The 20,097-nt window shown below is 47.9% G+C and overlaps 1 protein-coding gene and 1 non-coding gene across 3 annotated transcripts in view; one reads left to right on the top strand and one right to left on the bottom strand.

The window, feature by feature from the left end:
* LOC119457877 (protein Smaug homolog 2) overlaps positions 1-20,097 on the bottom strand; it is a 135,004-nt gene that overhangs the window by 88,347 nt on the left and 26,560 nt on the right. For both annotated transcript variants that reach the window (XM_037719638.2, XM_049670504.1), the window contains exon 2: positions 14,251-14,299. The gene's annotated coding sequence lies outside the window, so the exon portion shown is untranslated. The remainder of the gene's footprint in view (positions 1-14,250; positions 14,300-20,097) is intronic.
* Positions 18,517-18,635, top strand: LOC119459755 (5S ribosomal RNA). The gene has a single exon (XR_005193791.1). It is a non-coding gene; the product is annotated as a 5S ribosomal RNA (ribosomal RNA).

Genomic DNA, 20,097 nt, shown 5'->3' with positions numbered 1-20,097 from the left:
CGGGACGCTATTCCATTACGCCTTGAATTTCGCACACACAGGCCACCTAAGTGATATCGTGTGTGTGCGTCCGGAAAGTGCGAGAGGCAGCGCGATGGAAGCCAGGAGCGCCGTTGTATTTTGACTTCCCGTGTCCGCCGATCTGCAGCGAAACAGACAAGCAGTACAAGCTTTCTACCATAGCCTCCGAAATCTTCCCACCTCAGAGGCCATATGCCGTCATCGCGCCTGTCTCCCAACTTGACCGACAGGTGGCGTTCGTATCTCAGAAAATTTATCTCGTTAGGCTTAGATACGTTCGAAACGAGAAGCGATCTCGAAAATTCCTCAAGATTAGCCATAACACTCTCTCGTCGAAGCGGCATGAGACTAAGCAAATGCAGTTTGAGCAGTCATTTGCTACGAACGAGGTGAATTCTACAAAAAGAACGCCAAATTCAGTTCGAAGCGGGCGACCGGGACACCGCCGCCATGTTTTACGTAAACTACGTAAACCATGCAAAGACGGTGACGTTAAATCTGAGAAATAGCGTGCGTACGCTAAACGGTATGGGTCGTTTAGCGTTCTGCGCATGCGCGCATTGGGATCCCGCTACTCCGGTAAGCCCGCTGATACGGTAAACACGCTAAACTAAAACTGCCTAGTAGGTATAACGAAACGTAAATATATATACGAGTGTCCGCGTCAGGGTTCCAGTGAGCGTTCTCTGCAATGCTCGCTATCCAGAGTAGTTCAACCCAGCAAGGTAAAGTGCCGCTGCAATATTAGCACTCACATTTCTTTAACACACTTCAAGGCTTGAGACGAGCTAAGAGGACAGGAAATGACTACCGTGATGCTCCCGTATACGCTCGCAATCTCTTCAGAAAAGCAGGCATATTCGTCGACGCTATCGACACCGAACGATTAAAAAAAAAAAGAAGTGAAAAAGAAGAAAAGTACACGGATAAAGAATTCAAGCATATTCGACTACTCTCCCACAAAGCGAGCAACAGGCTATACACGGTAATTCGGCTGGGGAGCACTTCAATTTGGGCCAGTCGGTGCGACATATACACGCAACTTTAACCGGCTCAAGCAGACGAGCACGCACGAACACCTATACACAGGAACAAGCGCTGGTCATGCGTATACGTCCTTACGTCCTCGTTCATTTGCGCCGGTTAAATTTGCAGTATGCGCGCTACGAAACAAAGGACACCTCCCAGCCGAAGATGAGTCACAAACGCCCACTAAAGGTTCGCGAGCTCCTCCCAACCCGGCTGAGCCAAACGCACTGTCGGGCAAAAAAGTTCAGTGACCGCCGAGTCGCGCAGACGCCGGCCTCCCCCGTGTTCAGACGCACGCGCAAACAGTTTTTCGCGCGGTTATCAGCGGCTGCGCGCAACACGCTGGACAGCCAAAGCCGATGCGCCGGCAGCGGATCGCGGAACCCCGACCGACGCCGCGCGCTTACAAGCCTAGCTGTTTTTGCAGCGAAGCTGTAGATATCGCCGTAGAGTTTCCTGTATCAAAATTACTGCAGCAAACTCCGGCGCGCCGCTATATCTTTCAACTGCATGTAGTTGAACCCAGAAATATCGAACCCGGATATAACGAATTATCATGTATAACGAACAGCAGTACAATCGCCCTTGAAAATTTTTGCATAAAACTTTTATTGTAAATATCGAATTACCTATACGTCGAACCGGATACATCGAATCTGAAGGGGATCAGAAAAAGTTCGACGTATAGGTAATTCGATATTTAAAATAAAAGATTTATGCAAACATTTTCAAGGATGATTTTACTGCTGTTCGTTATACACGATAATTCGTTATATCCGGGTTCGATATTTCTGGGTTCGACTGTGTACCATGGAAATTAATGCTGGTTCGCAGTACAATAAATTTGTATAAAATTCGTGCTCGCGGATTTGCCGCAACAGACACATTATTTGCAGGACGGACAGTCAGGCTAGTTGGTCATGCGTCATAATTACGGCAGCTTACTTAGCGCACACTAACACACGGACACAAAAGAACAAACCACGCGTCCTTGTCCACTTTGTTATTTTGTGTCCGTCTATTATTCGAGCTACACTATCATAATTATAACGCATTCGCCAGCACGCAACGTGCGCAAACGAGCAGAACTTCCGATTTTCCTTAATAAAATTTTTGGGCTATATAGCCCCACAACAAGTTTTATTAGGGAAAATCTTCATACGTACGTGCTTTCAAACAACGACAAAGACGCAACACACCAAAGTAAAAAAGAATCTTCCGCTGCTCGTCGAACGACCAAGCGAGTTGATTCTTTCACTAGGTGAAATATACTGATACGAATCGTTAAACAGCTCGTGTTTCATTCGCGACCTTACAGACCCGGCACACAGGAAGGGTACAGCGAGAAACAACACGTGCTGCAGTAAAATATTTGCGGGGGGGAATGAAGGTTTACAGATTTGGGCGTGCAAACAACGTTGCAGCATCACAGCTGACAACGCGAGCGCCTCACGTCGACGCAAGAAGCGGCAGGATCGATTCGACACTCGGCAGCGAACGCGAGAGACTCGCAGGCTGCACCTCGCTCCATGTTTCTAACTCGTTTACGGAGTATAGTCGTCCATCAGAGGCCGTCGCGCCGCACTCCACAGCACGAGTTCGTTGATCTCTCCGCCCACGTTAGCGCCGACAGGAGGCGACGATCAAAGAGGAGAAAACACTTTTCGCCATGCCGGGAGCTGTACACTGTAAAACAATTCACACCTTCAAAAGTGAAAAGAGTGTAAAAGGGTCTATAACTCTCACCCATACACCCCCCCCTTGGGTGTAAAGGTGTGTTATACACCGATTCACACCCTTATTCGCTTTTAAGGGTGTAAATTATTTTACAGTGTACGCGCGCAGCGCAGCGATCGCGAAACAAGGAACCGCAGTTCGACACCTGTAGCAGATCGAGCTCACGAAAGCGCAGATGGTTTCGCTTGGCTTGGCTTGGCTCGGCTCGGCTCGGCTCGATATCATAAACCTTTTTTTTTTTCGACGTTAGGTGGAGCTGAAAACCAGGTTCAAGCACGCCAATTGTGCTTCCCTGTCATAGATCAATGAGTTGATCAGGTTATAGCGTATACGACTGCAACGTTTCGGCTTTTTTTCTTTTTTCTTTTCCGAGTCATTCACTTATACTAGACGGGCTATAATAGTTGGTCGAAGCTAGATTCGTGGAAAACACGTCGCAAACGCACGAACAATTAAACGTGACACAAGGAGAAGAAGAAGCAAAGACACGGATACCGAGGAGATATTCCGACCCCTTCGAGACGCGGCCGCGCAGAGTCGACCAATCGAACCCGCTATACCTTACCGCGCTACAGACCCGAACGCCACCGCAGCGAAAGCCGTACTGCGGCTGCTGCCATCGCAGCGTCTTGTCTACGATCATCCAGACGCGGGAAACCAAAACAATCTCGTCTCTCGCGCGCTTAATTAATCGGCGCACCACGGGTTTAAACAAATCGTTCTCCCACTGAACGACGAAGACGACGTTCTGAGAGAAAAAGAAATATAGACGCCGATTTTTTTTTACGGTTACGGTACAATTTTCACTTTCGCATAAAACCAACCAGGCTCTCCTCTCTCGATTCTCGTAACTTAACCATCATGCAAATATGCTGACCTCTTACTTTGACCTACCGGATTCTTGGCCAATCCCCCCAGAGTGAGTTCCAGTATGTCGCAGGGATCTACATCTACACTGATCCAACGCAGTGTTGTTAATCTAAATGACGAGCAAGCTCGTTCGAGTTTACGAGCTATAGCAGCAGTATAGCTGATGACGAGCCCAGCCTCGTCGCCTGAATACGCTGTTATTAGCTGATGCGTCACGCGGACGCTGCGCGCGATGCTTGTACGAGGGAAGAACGTTTTTGGATCAGAGGTGAAAAGCACACACAGAGACGTAAGACGCGTACCTAAATACATTTAGGGCAAATAATTCCTCGCTTCGAAGCGGCAACCGTTTTAGAGCGGTTCGCGCCTCGGGGGCATGCAGGCAGGCACGAAAAAAAGAAAAACAGCGGCGCGATCACTCGCAAAACAACCTACAAGCTAATCCGCGAGGCGATCGACCTTGCGGGTTTACAGCACCTGATCGGGTGCGACACGGAGGGGAGGGGGGATCGACCCTGCGAGAATCCCGTCGCATCGAACGTCAGCGGAACAAACCGCCCCGAGGGGCTTCATCGACAACGTATATACATGTACATACCGTATAATACAATCTCCACGGCGAGATAAAGAGAGTGCTCACGATCCGCATTCACCGCATTATTTCCCAGACGCTCGGGAATTTCGCTCCTATATTTAAAGAACGAAGCAGCCGCCGAAGGAAGCCGATAAGCGAGGCGGGAGATGGCGAAGGCGAATCTTAAACCATCGCCCCCGTCGCGAGGTCCCGTGTATGCCCCCCGCCCGGCTCCCTTTCGCTTTCGATACGGGAATACGTGCACACTGATAACGGGTCACCACGGGCGATAGAACATGTTACAGACGCAGCTCGCTCGGCTGGAGAGAGAGTGCTGGTATAATACACCGTCTAGCTAGCGATCTCCGGCGTACCGCACAGAAAGAAAGAAAGAAAGGACGTAGCGATGTTACATTTGATATCCCGTTAGCAATGGGTAGAGAGCGTAGCATCAATTGTTACGGAACGCGGAAGTAGTTGTCGACGCTGTTGTCGGCCTTGCAGTTAGTTAAACGTGTATTATAACCACTGCAGGAGATTTTTAAAAAACGCAAATAAAATGACAGGCGAGACGTTTAAAAGATCGAAAGACGGCCGCGCGTACGTGGCTGAGAGAGGGGGGATGCATAGAAAGGTAGAGAGTTTAACCAGAGGTAGTCCCGGTTGGCTACCCTGCACGGGGGGAAGGAGTAGGGGGATAAAAAGAGAAAGAGTGGAAGGGGCAGAGAAAGAGCGAACGAGCGCCGGTCTGCCGTCTTCTCGAGCTCTATCCAATCAGCGCGCGCTGAATTGGACAGTCCACTTGGTGGACTCTTACAGAATGCGGCAGCATCAAATACTGGCCAAGTTTTGGTACGCGTTCATTGTTGGTAGCGCGAAAGGAGACGCATACAGAAGAGACGACCCATGCACTAACAACTGAATGTTTCATTCATAGAAGAATGATTATATACATGCCTGCACAACAACAACAACAAAATCGCATAATATGCTCATGGGCAGCAGGCTCCCCCAGGTTTATCAAGGGCTCAAGCGATAAGAGAGAGAGAGAGTTGCCTAGGCTCCTGCCACGATGCTACTAACTCCCGTTTCACACTTACATTAGGCAATCTTGCAGACGCCACGCAAACAGTGCGGCCACAGAAATCTCACTCCTGGCGTCTCGCAGTCAAATCGCGTTTTTTTTTTTTTTTTAAATCTGGGAGGCTTTCTACACAATAACTACTTCATATAGTATTACAGCCACGACTTGCGGCCGTAGCGGTACACGTCGAGTTACGCATTATTCGCGCGACTCGACGGTCGTCTATAGCACGCGAAAGCTCTACACGCTTCGGTCACGGGCGCAATACTTGGCGCCACTGGTCGCATAAACGTGTTACTACTCCTGGTCCTAACGATGGTGAATAGGTCTATAACCTCGACGCCTTCGACGCAATTATCGCGTCACACTTTGCGACACGAAAGCATCACACTTACCGTCAATTCCAATAAGATGACGCATGCCTGTATTTTTTTTTTTGCCGAGAAAGAGTGCACGGAGTAAACTAATTTACACACTAAGTGTACATAAGGGTTTAAATCGGTCTATAACTCCCACCCCGACAATCTTCCTGTGTGCAAGGGGGTGAGTCAAACTAATTTACACCCTTAGGCTATAAGGTGTAAACCGATTTCGCGACTCCCACTCTTACACCTTCTTCGGGTGCAAGTGCGGGAGCTATCGACCGATTCACACCCTTCCGCTATGAGGTGTAAACCGATTTACCGACTCCCACCCTCACACCCCCCCTCGGGTTAAGTGTGAGAGTAATACACCGATTTACACCTTTACGCACGTGCACTTGTGCATGGGAGTTATAGACCGATTTACACCCATATGCACACATAGGGGCGTGAATTAGTTTACAGTGCAGCGAGAAAAGTCACTCTAAGAGCCTTTTCACCGTTACCTGCTTACGTATCAAGTAAGAGCACAGCGATACCAATGCGAAGCGACAGCAGCGCCACATCGTGTTCGCCATCTGCATATGGACGCGGAAGCGAGTGAACGCGGCGACGCGCCCCGTTAAGCTCGCGCGACCAAAGGGGGGGAAAAAAAAGGAGAATGAGCCAAGCCGATGCCAAGGCAGAAAATAAAAGCGGGTCGCGGGCTAAACCTGGCCGGTCCGTCGGCCGGCCGCGCACGAAGACCGGACCGTGCGGCGAGCGAGGAACACGCCCCCGATTAGAGTGTGGTCGGCGTCGGGGAGTTTCCCCGAAACGCTGACGTCAGCAGGGCCGTCCGTTCCATCGCTAGGTGGGGGGTCAAGGTCAATGGCACGTGGCCCCGCCAGCGCAACAACCGAGATGATGGCTCCCCGCGGAGCTCCTCCCGATCCTCTTCCTCATCACCGCGCATTGATTGACACCCGTCGCGCTGGCCCTGTATTATAGCTGTAAAATAATTTACGACCTTAAAAAAATGAAAAGGGGTGTAAATGTGTTTATAACACACCATTACACCCCTTATGGGTGTGATGATTGTTATAGACCGATTTATACTCTCGTGCACCAATAAGGCTGCAATTTACAGTGTACACTAAAGGGACACTAAAGAGGACCAGGCCAGTTTGGGTGTAAGCTTACACTAACCGTCGTCTGTAGCCGCCGCCATGTTGGAGGACCAGCAGAGCGACAAGCTGCGTCCGCTGGCTGCTCGCGCGGTGATGCGGGCGTTTCTGCGGCTTTTTTTTTTTTTTTTTTTTTTTTTTTTTTTTTTTTTTTTTTGCACAGACGCCAGCAGCATTCCGGCCGCGACTGTGACATTGATGGGTCAGTGAATATGACACGCTATAAGCTCATCCTAGCCGCCATGTTGGAGAACAAGCACTTTGAGAAGGCGCGTTCGTGACGTCACGTGCAAGTTCTCTATAGGCGATACGCGAAATTACGCTTTCCCATGTATCTAACTCGCCCTAAGCAAGATGGCCGAGCTTCCGCTATTAACAGTGTTGAAGGGGAAAAACTCTGGGGTTTTACGTGCACGAAAGTACGACATGATTTTGAGGCACGTGGTAGTGGGGCACTATGGATTAATTTCGACTACCGAGGGTTACTTAAGGCGCGCTAAAATCTAAGTACAGAAGCTTTTTTTCTTTCTTTTTTTTTTTTTTTTGTCTTCAATGTTGAGCATGCATCTTGAGGGCTTGGTTGATGGGAGAAAAGAAGAAAAAAAAACAGAGGCTCCCGATGGGTTTCGTTCTCTTCGTTGCTCGAAAGCCCAACACCTAAAACAGTCACGTGGCCACGCGTTTGACACTCTCCCCTTTTCCTTTTAATTGGCTCGAGGAGGGGGGCGCCCGAGAAGAGGGCCGACGCTCGAAATACACGCAAGGCAAACAAGCGACCCACATAAGTATATATGTATAGAATATGCGCGCACACACACACGAACTGCGCACGGCGAGTCCACGGGTAAGAAAGCAAAGCGGCACGATTTCGACAAAAGTATCGCCGGTCGACGAGGGGCCGCCTTCGGGACCGGCCGCTCGCGAGCGCGCATGCAAATGGCCACCGGCAGACGTTTCTAATCTCGTCGGGAAACGCGGAAGGCAGGCTGGCCTTAGAAGAAGAAGAAGAAGAACGAAGCCGGCCGAGTCGACGACCCGAAATGCGCGAGCAACAAGAAGGCGACCGCGCGCGTAGGCTTTCTCTTGCGCGGGAAAAGAAAGAAGGTAAAGAGAGGAAGGAAAGAAATTCAGTTTGTTCAGAAAATGCAGAAAGGAAAAGGCAGTGCTATTGTGCGAACATTACCTGGAAATAATATAGTGCAATCTCGTTGATGCGATTCTTCACGGGAACCGGAAAATAAAGCGTATCATCCGAAAATCGTATATCATCATACGTATTATCCAACCAAATCGTATTATCGGGAGAAGAAAGAAAAATCGTATCATCCCGAAAAACGTATTACGCAGAATCGCATCAACGAGGTTCCACTGTACGTATACTATGTGAGTACATTTACTCACGGTCATTGCCATCAATTCCGCATGACACATTCCCGAGTGTAGCAGCCCGCCATCAAAGTGACATTCAAGTTTGCCGAAGTGACGCCCTAGGTACAAAAATGACCCAGCGGTGGTTTCGAGCGCATTCGGTAAGGAATAAGAAAAAAAAAGAAAGCGGTGTGGTGTTTGACGTCCCCAAACTAGAGTGGGTTAGGAGGGATCCTACAAAAGTTATACAAGAAGTCTGTTGCGCTTCTAATGGAAGTTTGTTGCCTCGGTAGACTTTTCTGTTGAGGTGTAATTGAATGTCGTTATGACTTTTTGTAAGGGTCCGGACCATTTTTGATCAAATTTTTTTAGGTTGGATCAAGTTCCAGCCTTCGACAGAGACAGTACCATTACTAAATGACCGTCAATGCCAACTGAGCTCACTCGGCAAGTATGAAGTCGAACGATCTACCAACGAGACCTCAAGGCTAATCAAAGTATTGCACAATAAGTTCTTCAACTCAGCCGAAGTTACTCCTGTCTGCAAAAGTTCATTTCTTACTTCAGTTCTAACCTTCGGCAGAGTGACCTATTACGAACTCTCGACAAAGGCCTATCACTGGTCTCAAATGACTCCTGTGCTGAATTTAGTGACAAAGCTAAACTCCAAGTGAATGCATATTGAGCGCACTCAGAAGTCACGACGCTCTTATACTCACGCCACTAGACAAAAAGGTAAAAAAGCAGACGTTGTGCAGTTTTACCGATCAGATGAGTTCGATCGGCATATCTATCACAGGGTTAATCTTCAACCTCCGTTCAGACCTTCGACAAACGAGTGATCCATTACGAACTCTCGATGCATCTGGAGTTTCAATTTACTTCTCCCTGATTTTCATCGAGTCAATCTGAACTCCAATGACTATAACTAGGTGCCATGTTGAGTGCGCTCAATAAGAACTCAACCGACTTTCTATTGATGCCACCAGACAAGCGTAAAAGCAGACATCTCGCAGTTTTACGAATCAGCTGAGTTCGGCATGTCCGTCAATGGTTATTCTTCAACCTCCGTTGAAACCTTCGACAAGTGATCCTTTACGAAATCTCGACAGATGATGCATCTGGAGTTTCAATTGACTTCTCCCTGATTTTCTTCGAGTCAACCTGAACTCTATGCCTAGATGCCCGTTGAGTGCCCTTAATAAGAGCTCAAACAATTTTTTACTAATGCCACTAGACAAGGGTTAAAAGCAAATTTGACAAATGACAATTTGCACCAAGCCCAGTTCCGGTCGTCCTGCAAGGGGCGGCCAGATTTTGCAATATCAATGCTAACCTAACCTAACCGAACTCAGCTCTCGATAAAGGCTGTATATCGAGTAAAACGCCGGAGGAAGTACGACCACGAGCGGTGAAATAGAAAAAAAAGTATAAAAACAAAAAAAATGGAAACCGCGACGGCGCTCTAGCGTATCGGGGTGCGGCCGGAGTAAAGGTGTCGCAACGTGTCGCGAGCGCGTTTCGTGAAAGTCAAACACTTCGCGCATAAAGGATGTGTAGCGAGCGCTCCTTCAAATGACGTCACGTTAGTCAAGGCTGGGTGCCTCGGAGGAATCTGCCTCTCGTGGTACGCCTCGAGACAGCGCCACGTATACAGATCCGGTATTAAAACGAAAAAAAGAAAAGATATCATGCTGTCTCCCATCGTTTTCCGCGTCGACCGTCGCGACCTTCTTACGCACTCGCGAGTTTAGTGAAGAGAGAGAGAGGGGAGAGAGAAACGGAGAAAGAAGAGATATTAACCAGGATGACCCCCGACACTGCGCTGGGAAAGGAGACTATGGGATATAAATAGGAGGAGTGGGTAAAAAGAAATTCACAACACGCACACACGCTGAAGGATTCATCATTGTAGTCCGCCACGAGATGTTATACAGGCTGAAGAGAGAGAGAGAAAAAGAATTTAGTGGAAACTTAGGATCTCAGCCCTGCTAGGTGCAGGGCTTGATAGTTCATAAGAGGTGTTGGAGGTGACCCTGAAGAGGAATTACAGAAGCGAACAAGACTATATATACCCAGGACCTTACTGTGACGTCACTATATATATATATATATATATATATATATATATATATATATATATATATATATAAACTAGGAATAAATAAATCAACCAAGCCCAGACGATGAACAAAAAGCCGAAGAATGCCTACGAGAACTGATGCCTACAAGACCTGAACGGCGTAACATAGGCGTGTAGACCTCAAGAAACGCAGCAGCTAATTTTGTGGTGTTTGCACATCGCAGGAACACGAGACGCCAAAGTCCCAAGATCTTCTCTTCCGTAAGAGGCCTGGCATCTAACTGCCCTTCAAGGGTTGAGGGCAAGCTTCTGATCTTCGTATAATGGGCAGTCACACAACGGGTGTGCTAAAAAAATTTTTTTTCGCGCCACTTGTGTTACAGTTAGCACTAGCCGCCATTCCCATTGCGAACGAATAGTGAAAATGGGTTTGATTAAATTACACCGCCGGTCGCCGCATTGACGATGGCATGTATTGAACGAAGGTTACATATGTGCGCCGAATGCAAGTACTACCAGCGAACGGGCTTAAATATAACCTTCGTGTGCTGACCGACAATGTAGTTCAAGTAAGCCTAGCATCTCTGTTGTGCGTAACAAAAAGAATGAATTCTACATTAAACCAGATCAAATGTCGTCTCACGGCTATCCCTAAAAGCACACCGACATGTCAATGGAATGCAGTCGAATCCGGATATATCGAATCTAAAGGGGATCCCAAAAAGTTCTATACATAGGTAATTCGATATATATAATAAATTTTATACGAGAATTTTCAAGGGGATTTTACTGCTGTTCATTATACGCAATAATTCGTTATACGTGGGTTCGGTATATCCGGGTTCGACTAGTGGATATTACATCTAACGGGTCCCTTGCCTCACTTTTTCCCCCCTTTCAAGGAACGTCTGCGCCCTGCAGATTCCCGAAGAAGTGATATTTACTACTGTCCACGAACGAATTCGACGCGCCTGCAAGAGAAGGCGGAGAGTTGAAAAAGAAAAAAGAAAACAAAAACTTTTTTTTTTCCGAATGGCTTCGAGGAAACCGCGAGGCAGCCAGCGTGACCCCGATACGGAAGCGGCACTTCCCGACAAGGAAGGGAATCCGAGCGAGACACGCACGGCTTGCCGCAGTCAAAGTCGCAGAGCAGGGCCGCGACGCGCGTCACAGCATGCACCTATGCGCGATCGTCCACAGACAAGCGCACGCTCTCGGGAAATGGCGACGAGCCCCGAGCCGCGCACAAAAGCCACGCGCCCTATACCGAGCTCTAAATAGCCGGCGAGCAACAGGCCCGACAAGACCCGACCCCGGAATGCCGGGAAACGGGACCGCGGGCGGCTAAGAAAACGCGACGAAGACGACGACGACGTTGGAGGCTCTCTCTAAAGGGGCGAGACACCGCCGTATGGTATAGGTATATAGACCGCGGCGCTCACCTGACGACGGCTGCCTGCGATGCCCCAAAATGTGATTTTCACACGCCGAGTAACCTTCCGAGACAGTAAATCCTACACCACTTTCGTTTAACATCCCTGCCTTCTCCTTTTCTTTCCTCCTCCTCCTCCTCCTCGATTAAGCGTCACCCACGCAAGCATCGACTCACGCCTCACAAAACTTTTTCTTTGGACGGTCTATAAAAGTCTGTTAACATTTATCTATATGGTTGATAGACCACCTAACTACACATCTATGGACTTCTATGGAGAATTTCTACACACTGTGTACAGGCTAGTCTATAGAGTTACTTATGGCATTACGCTATTCACAGGGTATTGTCATAGAATGTCTGTAGACTGGTCTACAGACAGTGTAATGACTTCATCATCTTACAAATGTTATCGACTATCGTCTACCGAATATCTATAGAGAAATGTCAATAGAATACCTTACACTCTTTACAAACATCTCCGACTTTTCACAGACTATTATTTAGAGTTTCTATAGACGGTCTATAGACTGTGTAAATACATTTTTGTAAGGCACAGTGCTCAACTAAGACGAAAACAAGCTAAATAAAGAAACTGCGTACCTGCCAAACTATGCAATTCGTGAAAATCCCGCTGACACAGCAAGGGAGGGGAAGAGGCCTTCGACGTGGCTAGTGATGACACTTTTCCGATTCCCTTCTGACAAACCTTCGATAAACTCTTGCCAAGTGGGCCGGTTCAGTCAACAGCTCCTAGACTATAGTATCTTCCCAGACAACACCTCCTAGACGTAAAAAAAAAAAAAAAAAAAAAAAAAAAAAAAAAAAAAAAAGAACTTGTCCGGGATGCGCTGTCTCAGCATTAGACAAGAGTTGTCTGCTTCTATAGTTGGCCCAGCCCTACATCCATGCCGCTCGTTCAGTCCAACCTGGTTATCTCGGGTGTACGAGGCCTGACGGACGAATTACCAGTCCGACCAAGCCGACTCGGAAAGCGTTCAGGCCAGCCCAGTGTAGTGCGCCTTACAAAAAGTACGCAGGGTACATTACGATCTAGGAATAGGACCAGCGGGCGCGGGCGCGGTCGTGCTCGACTTGAACGTGTGTGTGTTCCGTCTATATTTGCATATCTGCCCAAAATGAGTTTTAAAATTCCCAAAAATAACTCAGACACAACACCAGAATGGCGACGAGGGCAATGGCAAGTCTTGCCCTCAGCCCACACATTTTGCGGGACACGTACGCACTTTTTATTAGCGTTAATTTACCTTTAGGGTGCAGCCCACGAGCAGCAGAAAACTTGAAACGGCAGACTGACAAGAAAACCAATTGTTCTTTAAATCACGGCGCCTTGTTCAGCGACATTATGGTTGCCGATTTCGCCTGCCCCAACAACTTATTCCGAAAAAAACAAAAAACAAAAAAAAAAAACTAGCCCGAAGCAGGTACCCCACTCATGTCCTTTTACAATCGGGAGACTTGAAAAGGTATGGTCTGAGATCGACGAATTCGTGCAATCTTTACAGAAATTTCGGGAGAGTTGAAAGGCATGACAGTGAAAAAAAATGGATAGCGCGATGTCGGCGTACACGTCTGACGACCTTGCTCATATACAGGCTCTCTTGTACTACAGTTACCTACACTCCACCTCACTCCACATCCCAAGTCGTCGTCGAAGGTACGAGGCGTACACGGGCAATATCCTTGGGCAGCGGATTGCAGTTCCGGGCGTAACTGTCTCATTAATGGCAGGATAAAGAAAGTTTCATTTTATTTACTTGCAACGTGATACGTTAAAGCGATACGCGAGATGTTAGCCCCCTTTGCGCATGCGCGCCGTATACCGCGAATGTCAGCAGCCGCTGAGCAGACGACGCGGAGCGGGTGAACCCAATTTGACAGACGTTCTAACGCCTTCCTATTGGCTAAGAAGGCCTTCAGCTTCCACAGTGCGGCAAACGACTTGCGAGATGGGAGTTTACAGTGTTGCCAGGTTTGCCGACGTCTCACCAAATCTGCTACTTTTAGAGGGTCCTATAACGACCGAAAATCGTGGTTGACGACTCGGCTACTTAATCTCTGGCTACTTTTGGCGCTGCCAGCCCTTTTCGAAAAGTGCCAGTCTTTTTTTTTTTTTTCGCCTTTTTTTCTATCCTTTCTACTCAACAATCGTCTATTGTTGACATGTCGCACCGTGGCTACTTTCTTTTTTTTTTTTTTTTGCTACCAAATAAAGCTGTTTTCCACTGTCGACGACTTTATTCGGCTACACTGTCGACGACGGAATTTTTCGGCTACTTTTTCTCCCAAAGGCCAGTCAACCCTGATGGAGTATATACAGTCGGTCCCCAGTGAAATTTTTTCGTATAAAATTTTCATTTCATATATCGAATTATTACTATAACGAACTATTTCGCAATCCCCTTCGAGTTCGACAAATCTGGGTTCGACTGTAGATCACTTGGATTCCGGGCATCGCATCGCCTCCTTCGCTTTCGAACTAGTAGCTTCGGTGCACACTCACCGGAGCTGGCCCGGGTAGGCACCGACGTCAGGGGGGAGTCGGAGGCCACCTGAAAAGACAAAAGACGACGCCGGTATCAGGACTCCGCCGCATGCCATCCCCAACCAACACAAAGGCCGCGCGACGTCCCGAGACACTGCGGCGCCTTGCGGTGACATAATACACGGCAGCGCGGCGCCTATTACAGGACCGTCGTTCGTTTTACGTGTACACTGTACGTACGACACAAGGCCACGTACACAGGGCGCGACACGGTGCCACGTCGAGTGTGTCTCGTTCACCCGCGGCTGTCTCCCAAATGGCGTCTGCAGTGCAGTGCCAAGGGAATTCGGCGCGGAGATGTGCGATTTGACGCGTAAAACAAAACGGGGCGTCATTTAGGCGCAAAATCGGCGCTTGCTCGCCGCATATTAGCCGCGACGCGTGTTCTTGCTTGTACGTGAGCGTATTGTAGAGTGTATTGCGGCTTAGCAAATACCGAAACACAGAAGACGCGAGTAGCACCTCCAGCGCTGGAAGCGACACCCGGTGGCAGTTTTTGCAAACACAAAGCGCCCGAATGGTTTATTTCTTCCCTGCTGTTCTCGTCGAAGGGGAAAAAAAAATGTGAGAATTGTTCGTACATTCATGAGTGCGCCGTTAACGGCGCCTTTACGTCAAGAGTTCGGTAGCACACAGTCGCCCGTAGCTACACAACAACATTTTCGTACGCCCTGGTTCAGCTCAGCACCACGATATGCGCCGGTGCCACCATTGTTGCCTCTAACGTCTACGTGCCCCGTATATTATTAGTATTAATATTAGGCTTAAGCCACGTACGGAATGCCACGTACGGAATGCAGGAAACGTACACTTCAACAGCAACGCTCGGGACGCCATCTTGCAACATTGAGTTGAGCCACATAGCTTATAATATACTATACGACAGGCGACAGCTGTCGATATAATCATCGATGTACAGTGGCTCTTTTCCTACGGCGTGAACAAGGGGAGGGGGGGGGGGGTATTCTGTAAGAGTCCATCTAGTGCGACTGTTCATTTCGGCTGGCTCCAGTTCGTCGATTGGCTCCAGGTGCACGAGCGCGACGAAGGCAGCCAGTCTACTTCGCGCTCGGGCAGCTGCAGCCAATCGCTTACATCTGATCTGAAATGGACAGTCCACTAGGTGGACTCTTCCAGAATACCCCCCCCCAGCAGGAAACTGAGAAACGTTTCCAACGCTTCGTGGTTGCACAAACGACCACAAGGTGACGCTCACGTCGTGCACTCTTGCATTCCGTAAACTGCAACACGTATATACAGACGGGCTAAAACTTGTACGCGCGCCTCTCTACTTCACTTCGCTGCAGTACTCCATGCCGGCCCGTTATAACTGCTCTCGACACGGCGTGACGCAACTAGAACCATTAACGCCAACCGGCGATCGATTGCGCCAACGCTCCGGCTAATTGTAACTATATACGTCGCGGTCGGTCCGCGATCTACGCAGCGTTAAAGGGGTCAACGCCGCGACGGCGTGATTTATTAGGGTGCGTTCCAGTGCGGCGCAAACAGAGCCTGACAGCCCTCCTCCTTCTACCGGCTATTTATCCGCTTGCATATAAGTCACTAAGTAGCTGTGGCAAAAAAAAAAAAAAACGAGCAAACGCCGCTAACATTTATCGCTGAAACGATAGGAACAGTATGCGAAGGACGTACACTGCACAGCAGAAAGAAAGACCGAAACAAACAAAGAAAGAAACAAAGAGTCCTGCACACGGGCGTCGACGTGGTTCAGCCGTACCAAATTGGCTGTGACGCCAGAACAGCAGCGACTCCTTAGAAGCTTTTTGTTAAAAGTTTTGCTCACTCTCTCTCTCTCTCCTCTCAGTGTAAACAGTGCTTCTCCCTGCAAGCTTCAGGATCGCGCGCGCGCCATATCAGCGCAAACCTACATAAGACAGCGCGAACAAAACCTACTAACACACACACACACAGTTGGAAACGAACGCGACCCAGTTTTCCAACTCGCCAAGCACAACAACCACCACCACTGGAACGAGCGCGAGCGCGCGCCGGTTCTGCGGCTGCAGCTAAAAAAGCAATTAACGGTTCGCCGTGGAGAGCAAAGTCGCGACGCGCGCCCCTTTTCTTGGCAGATCAGTAGCTACGAGAAAACAAGCGAACAAAAAAAAAAAGAAAATAAAGAGAACGAGAGCGCGCTTCGCTTCGTTTGGTGCCCGCAGCAGACGCAACGACACAGCTGCAGCAGCAGGTCGAGGAGTGCATATACGACAACGCGAAGCCGGCGACGGACGACCGAGAGACAAAAGCACAAAACAAAGAAAGAGTCGAACAAAAGAAACAGGAGCGCGAAACAGAAAACGAGACAACAAAAGGGACGGGGCGGAATGCGCGGCTGGACGCGACAAGTGGTAGTCAAGCTGCAGTGACCAACCACGCCAATCGCTCGCGTCGCGCGCTCTTGTTGTGGACAGAGTGCGCCGTGCGATGTCAGCGACAACCGAAGTCACGTTCAACTGGTGCCTGCCGCTAGCCACCATACTGCAGCGTTGCGGCTCGGTTTGCAGGTACGGAGAGAGAGCACTGCCGAAGGCACACAGGCAATATGCGCGCGCGCAGCGGAATATAGTTCACTGATTCTCACAGTGTCACAGTGTGTGGTATCTGTACATTTTTTTTTTCTTTTCTCCCCAGTATCGGTATCGAAAACGTCTAGTTTCGCGGGTTTCTCGTAAGCCACTCACTCGTATTTCAAACGTAAGATTACGCACGGAGGCTGCTTCCATCATTTATGTGCACTATCTGAACCTATAGTCTTTTTACGCGGTCCAAAATTTCGTTGCGGTTGACCTCCAAGTGACTCTCGGTTTTGGCGTCCGTATAAGGCGAGCATTAGAAAGTACAGAGGGCTACGGCTGCAAACGAGACGAAAGACGACGAGAAAGACGACGACATCCTGATCGTACTCGCGAAGGGTTCGCCACTGTGCTATTTTTTTTTTTTTTAATTCTCATGAATCTAAAGTCTGGCCTCGTTAAGTTACGGCAATGTTTCTTTTGGCCGTTGACTTTTCTTTTTCTCGCTTCTTTTCTTTGTACGTACAGTCAAACACAAAAGTTTACCGACCACGGTATCTCGTAAAACGTTCCAATTTCCGAGCAGCCTGTAACAGTATCCGGTAAAAAGCGAACATATCGCAACGTTGTTCACATGTATACTGGTAAAGGGGCTGCAAATACGAATACTATATAGGCTGCGTTGCGAGGCGACGCAGATAACTCAGCTTTTCCTCCGATCTCATGTTCCGTTAAATTTTGTGTTAGACTGTGCCTGATTCATTACCTGGATCCAGCGTGACCGGTCCCCCACCCTTGCGCGATCGAGTGGCAGGTCTGTGTGTGTGTGTCGTCTGCTCCTGCTGCCTATTATACTGAACTATGTATGGCATCGCGCTAGCTCGCAGCAGCGTGCCTTACGTCTGTGATGCGTACGACACACGCATAACAAAATTAAAATAAAATGAAAAAAGGGAGAGCAATAAAGCGGGCATGACCGCCCGACGCGATATAAGGCATATTCCGTCTCGTGTGTGCAAAGGACAGCTGCTGCTTTTGCGTCAGACTCTGGCAGACCAGAATCAGCAGCAAGTGTCATGGGTCTCTAGACACAGCAGAAAAAAAGAAAAGATGAAAGGACACCTGATGCTCCGACCGCGCCTAAAGAACGCAAAGAGCGCAGTATACGCCGCCTGTCCTAGTGCGGATTGAGTTAAAAAGAAAGTAAAAGAGAGGCGCCCTCCGTACGGTTGAGACCCACGTATGTTGTTTGCGGCGCAATGGAAAAGCCTCCAGTCTATCTTATGTGTATAGTTGCGTTCTTATTAACAGAGTAATTATTATTGATCGATTAACAAACAATCTAATGAAACTTAATGCCCAGCATGCCAATACGTTTTGTAAGCAAACTTGAAAATTTCACTTTCGGTTGATTGCGTTACTGCATACAGGGTGATCATTTTTAACCTTTAGGGATCTTTTTTTAACCGTCTGTTGGTGCTAACATGATTCTAGTCAATGAGAAGGCGGGCATTAGTTGCACGATAAGCTGTTAATTATTATTATTATTATTATTATTATTATTATTATTATTATTATTATTATTATTATTATTATTATTATTATTATTATTATTATTATTATTATTATTATTATTATTAATATTATTATTATTATTATTATTATTATTATTATTATTATTTAATCGGCCATCGGCCATACCATGCTGAATACGCCGGTTCTCGTCCGATCCCCGAAGCTAAGCAGCATTGGGCTCGGTCAGTACTTGGGAGGGAGACCACCTGGGAACATCGAGTGCTGATGGCACCCTTCTTTTCAGGTTTCAACGCTGGTGTCAGTCAGCAGCACACGACGGTTCCTACATCTAGTGCGGTGTTGTTTGATGAAGAGCTTGTCCACGAATGCCTTAGGCGCTTGAAGCCTTCCCTATCCTGCGGCCCTGACGGCATCCCCTCCGCAATTCTAAAAGCTTACGGCAGTATATTTGCTCCAGTATTGATATTTATATTTAATAATTCTTTGACTACTTCCACTTTCCCTCACATGTGGAAAACTGCTCGTGTTTTTCCTGTATTTAAGTCTGGATGTAAATCAGATGTGTCGAATTATAGCCCAATTTCTCTTCTCTGTGCTACGTCCAAGATTTTTGAGCTTGCTCTTCACAACATATTGTCTTTTACTGTGAAGAACTCGCTCATTCCGAATCAGCATGGATTTCTCACCGGCCGCTCCACTATCACAAATCTCGCAAGTTTCATGACACAGATCTCCACGCCGGTACTTCAAAGGGGGCAAGTTGACACCATTTACTGTGATCTCAGCAAGGCTTTTGATGTAGTCAGCCACTCGCTGCTTCTGATCAAGCTTACGCACCTTGATGTTGACTCGTCAGTTGTGAATCTCTTGCGCAGTTATCTTCTTGATAGATCGTGTTATATTAACGTCAATGGCCAAACATCTTCTTCTTACTTGGCAACTAGCGGCGTCCCTCAAGGGTCAGTATTAGGACCACTCCTTTTTTTAATTTTTATTAATGACGTTCTTTCTGTTATTCGGAACTCTTCTTTCCTTCTATATGCCGATGACATCAAGATTTTTAAGAAAATTCACACTGTTGATGACTGTCGCGCCCTGCAGTCTGACCTGTTTTCCTTTTCTAAATGGTGCAAGGATAATAACCTTACCTTGAATGCTGCTAAGACCAAAGTCATGACTTTCACACGCAAAACAGCAAGTATTTCTTTTTCTTATTCTATAGATTCTGTGCCGTTGTGTAAGGTCTGCGAGATCAATGATCTTGGTGTACTTTTTGATGCAACCTTACACTTTTCGGCTCACACTAAACGTGTTGCAATGCGGGGTATGCGCTCTCTTGGTTCTGTATGCAGACTATCGAGAGAATTCAAGTCTCCTACACCGTTCCGCAAATTATACACAACCATCTGTCTTCCTCAACTCGAATATGCGTCGGTCGTCTGGAATGGCTTTTCTAGATCCAACAGTAACATTATAGATCGTGTCCAGAAAAAGTTTCTAAGCATATATAATTACCGCTTTGCAAACCTGGACATTGCACCCTGTACTAGCACTGTTGGATTGTTGTCATTGCCCTCACTTCGCGACCGACGTAATCGCGCTGACCTCATGTTTCTCTTTAAACTCCTTCACGGTAACCTCACGTGTCCCGAACTTCTCAGCTGTGTCATGTTCCGCATCCCACGCAAGATCACCAGAGAACATAGACCTTTCCATGTTCCTGCCTGTCATC

Source organism: Dermacentor silvarum, chromosome 7 (genome assembly GCF_013339745.2).
Source record: "Dermacentor silvarum isolate Dsil-2018 chromosome 7, BIME_Dsil_1.4, whole genome shotgun sequence".
Classification (NCBI taxonomy): Eukaryota; Metazoa; Arthropoda; class Arachnida; order Ixodida; family Ixodidae; genus Dermacentor; species Dermacentor silvarum.
Note: the sequence above shows the minus strand (reverse complement) of the source record. Positions and strands in the feature narration are given on the sequence as shown.